Source organism: Eptatretus burgeri, chromosome 13 (genome assembly GCF_056783735.1).
Source record: "Eptatretus burgeri isolate ZD-2024b chromosome 13, Ebu_testis_v1, whole genome shotgun sequence".
Classification (NCBI taxonomy): domain Eukaryota; kingdom Metazoa; phylum Chordata; class Myxini; order Myxiniformes; family Myxinidae; genus Eptatretus; species Eptatretus burgeri.
Genome location: NC_140973.1, coordinates 49,075,643 through 49,082,673, shown reverse-complemented (window position 1 = coordinate 49,082,673; position 7,031 = coordinate 49,075,643). Strand labels below are relative to the sequence as shown.

General features: G+C 39.5%; 1 protein-coding gene and 1 long non-coding RNA gene across 11 annotated transcripts in view; one reads left to right on the top strand and one right to left on the bottom strand.

Annotated features, from left to right (window-relative positions):
• LOC147014434 (uncharacterized) overlaps positions 1–1,517 on the top strand; it is a 38,191-nt gene extending 36,674 nt beyond the window's left edge. Inside the window, exons 2-3 of the long non-coding RNA XR_015050766.1 lie at positions 795–982; positions 1,321–1,517. This is a non-coding gene — a long non-coding RNA (uncharacterized LOC147014434). The remainder of the gene's footprint in view (positions 1–794; positions 983–1,320) is intronic.
• Positions 1–7,031, bottom strand: part of LOC147014431 (forkhead box protein P2-like) — a 715,070-nt gene that overhangs the window by 364,349 nt on the left and 343,690 nt on the right. The window lies entirely within an intron of this gene.

Here is a 7,031-nt window from a genome sequence, read left to right as displayed (position 1 = left end):
GAAAGATTGAGACTGATTAAAGCACTTCTTCCCCCAACATAATCACAGTCCTTTTAAATTTAATTCCACTCAAAGAGCGAACCAACGAATATTTGCCCATGTTATACTTGAAGGAATAACTTAATTTTCTTATAACATCCATTTCCATCGAGTATATTAACTTTATCTCTTCAAGCACGAAAGAAAGGGAAGTTCATGATCCCTCCTTTGGTCCTGTAAAATGGGGAAGTGCCTTTAAGAGCACAGTCGTGCTGTGAAAATGAGGAAGTATTCTGTGCCCATGTCTTTCATGGTTATATCTTAAATCATCAGAACACAAACAGAACAAAGTTGAGCTGAAAGCAAGCAAAAACAGCTTTTAATAAAATAATATATTTTAAACATGTGTTCTCAAAATCATTCAAAGCAAGCTGTTTCATTTTCGTGTTAAAATGAGTGTCTGGAGTCAGCCAAGCTGCCTCGCCTGGACCAAGCCAAAAAAATTATGAAGTCATATCCTATGCGAGGCACACCCTGAAAAACCAATTGTTGTGTAATCTACCATTACGTCATCAACAGGAGGCTATTTATTGCTTCGTATGCTCATGCTTCGTATGCTCAGGCTTCGTATTTATTGCTCGAGCTTCATATGTTTTGTTTAGAGAATGGATTGTGCAGATAATTTCTCCGACCTTGCGGATGAATCGTTTTCACAAGATGACAGGTGAGATTCTTAACCCAATTCATTATTTGTTGTTTTATACAGAATTAAATCACTATACAACCAATAATTATTGTGTGTTTTTTTCTAACAGGTTGTCCCCAATAAGAACATCGTTGATAACTGATCTAGAACAAGAGGCCTTTGAATTACACGATGAGTGGCTAAAAATGAATGACTTCCTTGAAGACATTCGATCTTTCAGAAGAGAATTGAATGACATTTTCTTGGCTGGCAAGAAGTTCTCTCACGTCCTCTGACCTTGAATGAGTTGAGTCAAAGGTGAGAAATTATCCCTCTGTCTCTGTGTGTATATGTGTGTTTTTTTGTGTATGTGTGTTTATATGTGTGCGTGTGTGTGTGTGTGTGAGTGTGTGCATGTGAGTGTGTGTGCATGTGTGCGTGTGTGTGTGTGTGTGTGTGTGTGTGTGTGTGTGTGTGTGTGTGTGTGTGTGTGTGTGTGTGTGTGTGTGTGTATATATGTATGTGTATTGTGTGTATGTGTGTGTATGTGTTTGTGCATGAGTGTGTGTGTGTGTGTGTGTGTGTGTGTGTGTGTCTGTGTGTGTGTGTTTTTGACTCATTATTATTATTATTATTATTATTATTATTATTTTCAGTTTAAACACTTGTCTGGATGAACCAAACACACAACTTAATCTTCTGGAGGAATCTGACACGACACTATCTTCTGGAGGTAAATGTTATATTTATTATTTTATTAATATCATAATATAATCATCTTTATATACCCTAATTGTTCTTCACTCTTTGTTTTGAACAGAATATGTTGATCGAGTTTCAAAACCAAAACAAACTAGAACAGTCACTCAGAAGAGCGCATACCTTCGCCAACGCTACATTTTGCCCCCCCCCCCCAGAAACCGTTGATTGTGAGGGTATTTAATTCCATACCACATCTGCCATCTCATTTGTGTTATGATGGCTTAAACACATTAAATTTCCTGCTGTTTGACACTGATTCACGTACATTGTACAATTTCTGTATGAACTCCCTGACCTTTTTGGGTGTCGGTGTCAAGTCAATCTGATGACAACTGGTCACATTATAAGAAATTATTTTCTGGCATTTTAGGGGCATTTAGCACACACGAGTTTCTGTTTTTCTAAATAAGTTATTTATTGTGAACAAACAAACATTCATTTTCAGAAAGTATGACATCTGAAAGTACTAATTCAGCTGTGTGTACTATATGTAGAGCATATGACATTAGCTAGTTGCACGATAGGGGGTTGAAGTACTATCGATAAATAGAACTATAAGTTGTGAAATACGCCTCTCCTGGTGCCAAAGCCCCATTGGTTTGCATGGAGAGAACTATGTTTTTGCCTACTAATCCGTTTTTATTACCTGCATCCTTACAACTGTAAAATGTGCATATCTTTTATTTTTTAATATCTTCAAATTGCACCAGCAGCCGAAAGCATCATGGCACATAAGAATGACACATTTGAAGCACACATCAGGTGATCGTGCTTTTTTTTTTAGAATGATTGACATCAGCTGGTTTTAGAATGGTTGACATCAGCTGGTTGTGGTTGCGCAATCCAAAAGTAATACGTCAGCTGGCTCCAAATTTATAAAAAGGAACATTTTTTGTTTAGTGTGCGTACGTGCCACTAAGGTATGCACATTTTGTAAGTTCAGTGACACCCCCCCCCCCCAATGCTTTAAACTCACCAATAAAGTCACTGTCAAATATTACACATCACAGGATAGGGAATTGAATTCTAAACATTTTGAATCTACGTACATGCAAATTGTATAAGAATTGACCACGTTATGATAATAAAGGTCGTTGACCCCCCTGACCTTTGACCCAAACCGCTAACAAAGGTAATGACGTCATTGTGTCATATCGTATATCACAATATTGGGCATTGAATTCACAACATTTTGGCATTGGTTGCATGCAAATTGGATAAAAATCGACCGCACTATGGGAAAATGACGATTTTGACCTTTTCATGACCTCGACCTTGACCTTTGTGCTCTTAATTTTGTAATTGGTATTAGAGTGTGGGGAACAGAACAGTCAACATTTTGGTGTTGGTTTCATGCAAATCGGATAATAATTGACCGTGTTATGACTAAAACCGCACATTTTGCAATGTCGTGACCCCCCTGACCTTTGACCCAAACCGCTAACAAAGGTAATGACGTCATTGTGTCATGTCACATATCACAAGATGGGGCATTGAATTCTGAACATTTTGGCATTAGTTGCATGGAAATTGGATACAAATTGACCGCGCTATGGTAAAAAGACGATTTTGACCTTTTCATGACCTTGACCTTTGACCCGATCACTCCCAAAATCTAATCAAATGGTCCTCGGATAATAACCAATCATCCCACCAAATTTGCTGCGATTCAGTTCAATACTTTTGGAGTTATGCGTTCCCCCAACGACCCACCACCACCCTCATCCCTCTCCCCTCCTTGTGTGTGTGTGGGGAAGGGTGGGGGTGGGATGAGGGGGGTGGTGGGTCAAAGGTGGGGGCGCACAGGGAGGTGGGGCTTGTGTGGTGGATGGGGCTTGTGTGGGTGGGTGGAGCTTGTGTGGGTGAGGCTTGTGTGGGTGGGTGGAGCTTGTGTGGGTGGGGCTTGTGTGGGTGGGTGGAGCTTGTGTGGGTGGGGCTTGTGTGGGTGGGTGGAGCTTGTGTGGGTGGAGCTTGTGTGGGTGGGGCTTGTGTGGGTGGGGCTTGTGTGGGTGGGGCTTGCGTGGGTGGATGGAGCTTGTGTGGGTGGGTGGAGCTTGTGTGGGTGGGTGGAGCTTGAGTGGGTGGGGCTTGTGAGGGTGGGGCTTGTGTGGGTGGAGCTTGCGTGGGTGGGGCTTGTGTGGGTGGAGTTTGTGTGGGTGGGTGGAGCTTGTGTGGGTGGGGCTTGTGTGGGTGGGGCTTGTGTGGGTGGAGCTTGTGTGGGTGGGGCTTGTGTGGGTGGGGCTTGTATGGGTGGGTGGAGCTTGTGTGGGTGGGGGAGCTTGTGTGGGTGGAGCTTGTGTGGGTGAGGCTTGTGTGGGTGGGTGGAGCTTGTGTGGGTGGGGCTTGTGTGGGTGGGGCTTGTGTGGGTGGATGGAGCTTGTGTGGGTGGGTGGAGCTTGTGTGGGTGGAGCTTGTCTGGGTGGGGATTGTGTGGGTGGGGCTTGTGTGGGTGGGGCTTGTGTGGGTGGGGCTTGTGTGGGTGGAACTTGTGTGGGTGGAGCTTGTGTGGGTGGGGCTTGTGTGGGTGGGGCTTGTGTGGGTGGATGGAGCTTGTGTGGGTGGGTGGAGCTTGTGTGGGTGGAGCTTGTGTGGGTGGGGCTTGTGTGGGTGGAGCTTGTGTGGGTGGGGCTTGTGCGGGTTGGAGGAGCTTGTGTGGGTGGGGCTTGTGCGGATGTGGCCTGTGTGGGTGGAGCAATTTTTTAAAATGAAATAAACATGTTGTGTGTGGGAACTAATAAACTAATCACTAATTATGTGGCTATGATGGATGTGGATGTGGCTTATGTGGGTGGGGTTTGCGTGGATGTGGCTTATGTGGGTGGGGCTTGTGTGGATGTGGCTTTTTTGAGTGGGGTTTGCGTGGATGTGGCTGATGTGGGTGGGGCTTGTGTGGATGTGGCTTGTGTGGGCGGAGTCAAAAATGGGCGGAGTTAAAAAGGGGCGGAGTCAAAAAATTTCTCTTTGTCTTTTGTAATTCCTGTGAATAAAATGAACCTAAGATCTCTTCCCCTTCTAAATCATATACCTTATAAGTCCAAGAAACTGTATCTATTACATCAACGATTTTAAAAAGTTCATTTGTCCATCGTTTAGTATAACCGTTTTCAAAATGAGATTTCCACCTGTATATTCTTACTATATCACCAACTTTGAACTTAGGCTTTCTGACATTCATCTCTTTTTCATATTCTAATTTTGTAAATGTTTCTGATGGTTTAGTATTCGTTGAGGTGTGAATCATATCATCATACTTATCTACAATGTCCTGAATTAAAGATAACCATTGTTGAGAACCGAGTTGAGTGAATTTTTTATATAGTCTCTCTTTTAAAGTGCGATTTAAACTCTCAATAACAACTGCTTTTCCTTCATTAAAGGTGCTGTATAATGTAATGTTGTTATTTTTAAGAAAATTCATAAATGTTTTGTTGTAGAACTCTGTACCCTCATTAGTCCACAATTTTTTTTGGTTTTCTCTTGCTTTTATTGAATATCTGTTGGAAAGCTAACATAAGAGTATTACCTGTGTTGTTTTTCAAACGGACAACCCATGCATATCTACTCCTCAAATCAATAACGGTTAAAGCATACTTGTACCCCTTATCCTAATTGAGTTCAATTAAATCAGCAGACCAGATATAATCAACTTACTTGGAATAAACCTTCCTTCTATGAAACTTTGTGATTATTGGTTTATGTAATTCATCAACTAATTGCTCTTCAATCTTAATGACATCATTAGAGCCTATAAGTTTTTTGAATTTCCTAGCCCAAGTCTTAATTTAGCACTGATCATCTTCTTCACGATGAACCTATCGACTTTTTCTCTCAAGGTTGGATTCTGTATCAGAGACAAATTATACAACATTTCTCTATCGGCTTCATGTTTTTCTTCCAACGTTGTGCTATTTCCATAATCAATATCGTGCCTCATGCACACTTCATCAACCCTATTTATAGGTTTGCTCCACGGTTTAGGATTGTTAGCCTCATCTAATCTTTTCTTCAAGTTTGTTCCTGGACCACAGAAAGAATACCCTGGTAGATGTAATTCCCCTGGTATTCCAGTTGTTGTAAATTTGCTTCCTGATAAAAACTTTTGTATATCCCCCCCTTGTTTGTGTTTGGTGATGAATTCACTCTTTTTTTTTGAGCCAAACACCGATCATGTACCTTTTTGTATAACCCTATTATTTTTACTTTTAACATACGAGATAATTTTACTCTTGGTTTTCTTTTTACATTTTAGACAATAACTCATTTATTTATGTGAAAAATTCCAACAGAGTGCAAAAACCTTTTTAGTTTCCAACATGTACATTTGAATCTTAATTTTTAAAACATAAAAAAATCCTTTGAAATGACTTCACTTGCTCCTCCATTTATTTAAAAAAGAAAATGTAAAACTTTAAGTAAAGCCAATTACACAAACATCATCAATAATATAATCTTTTCCTTCTTTCTCTTCTTCATCTCCACTTTCTCGTTTAAATCTTTTCCCTGAAACCGACGTTAATAGTCTTAACGCATATATTTCTAATAGACTTACCAATTCTTTGTTTTCCTCCTCGGTGTGTTGAGATTCATTTATTTTCTGTAATACCTTCGATCTTTTTAAAATCTCACTGGTTTCCATATTTTTATATTTATTTATTCTCTCTCTCTTTCCACCCTCTCCTTCTTCTCCTTCTCTCTTTTCTCCCTTGCTTCCTTCTCTCTCTTTTCCCTCTCCTCCTTCTCTCTCTTCTCCCTTGCCTCCTTCTCTCTCTTCTCCCTCCCCTCCTTCTCTCTTGTCTCAGTTTCTTCAACTCCTTCCTCATCCCTTACTATAGTTGAATTACTTTCACCCCTAGAATATCACACATATATTCATCAGGATTTCTTGATATTCCTGCATCCAAAATAATTTTTTTTTTACAACAGGAAACCAATAAAATTTCTACTAATTTCTAAAAGAGCCTTGCGTTTTCTTTACTTTAAAATTTTTTCATTATTTAACATTTTAGTTAAATCCAAAGTTGTTGGTTTATTAACATCAGCATAAAGCCAATCTTTCATTGAAAATACCTCATTCTTATGTTGTAGAACATATTTATTAACATATCGAATACCCTTTTCTTGAAGGTATGCTTGGACACAGAAATGATAATTTTCTTGAAGCTTTCTTGCTGTCATTGATGTATCAGAAATATATGACTAATATAATGACATAATGATTAATATAACGACAGGAAATACCTCCCCATCTTCCCAGAGTTAAATCAGTTTGTATTCCCTTACTTATTATATATAATCCTGTTCTTTGTGTTTTCATGATATAAACTATGGCAAAACCATTATTGATTTTACCCTCATTAAATTATTTTATTTGTTGTTTGCTAATGGTGCTTCCACAAAACTCATTCTCAGCACCAAGTGGATAATATTCTTCCTTCTGAGACTGATTTAATTATTCCAGGTCTTCTAAGTTAATTTTTAATGACCAATTATACCTTAAATCAATCATATCATTATAATATCCCCATTGTTCTATTCTCATACAAATGATACGCCCTTCTTTATAAAATTTTATTTTAATTGGAACTGTGAATTCTGTATGACCCGG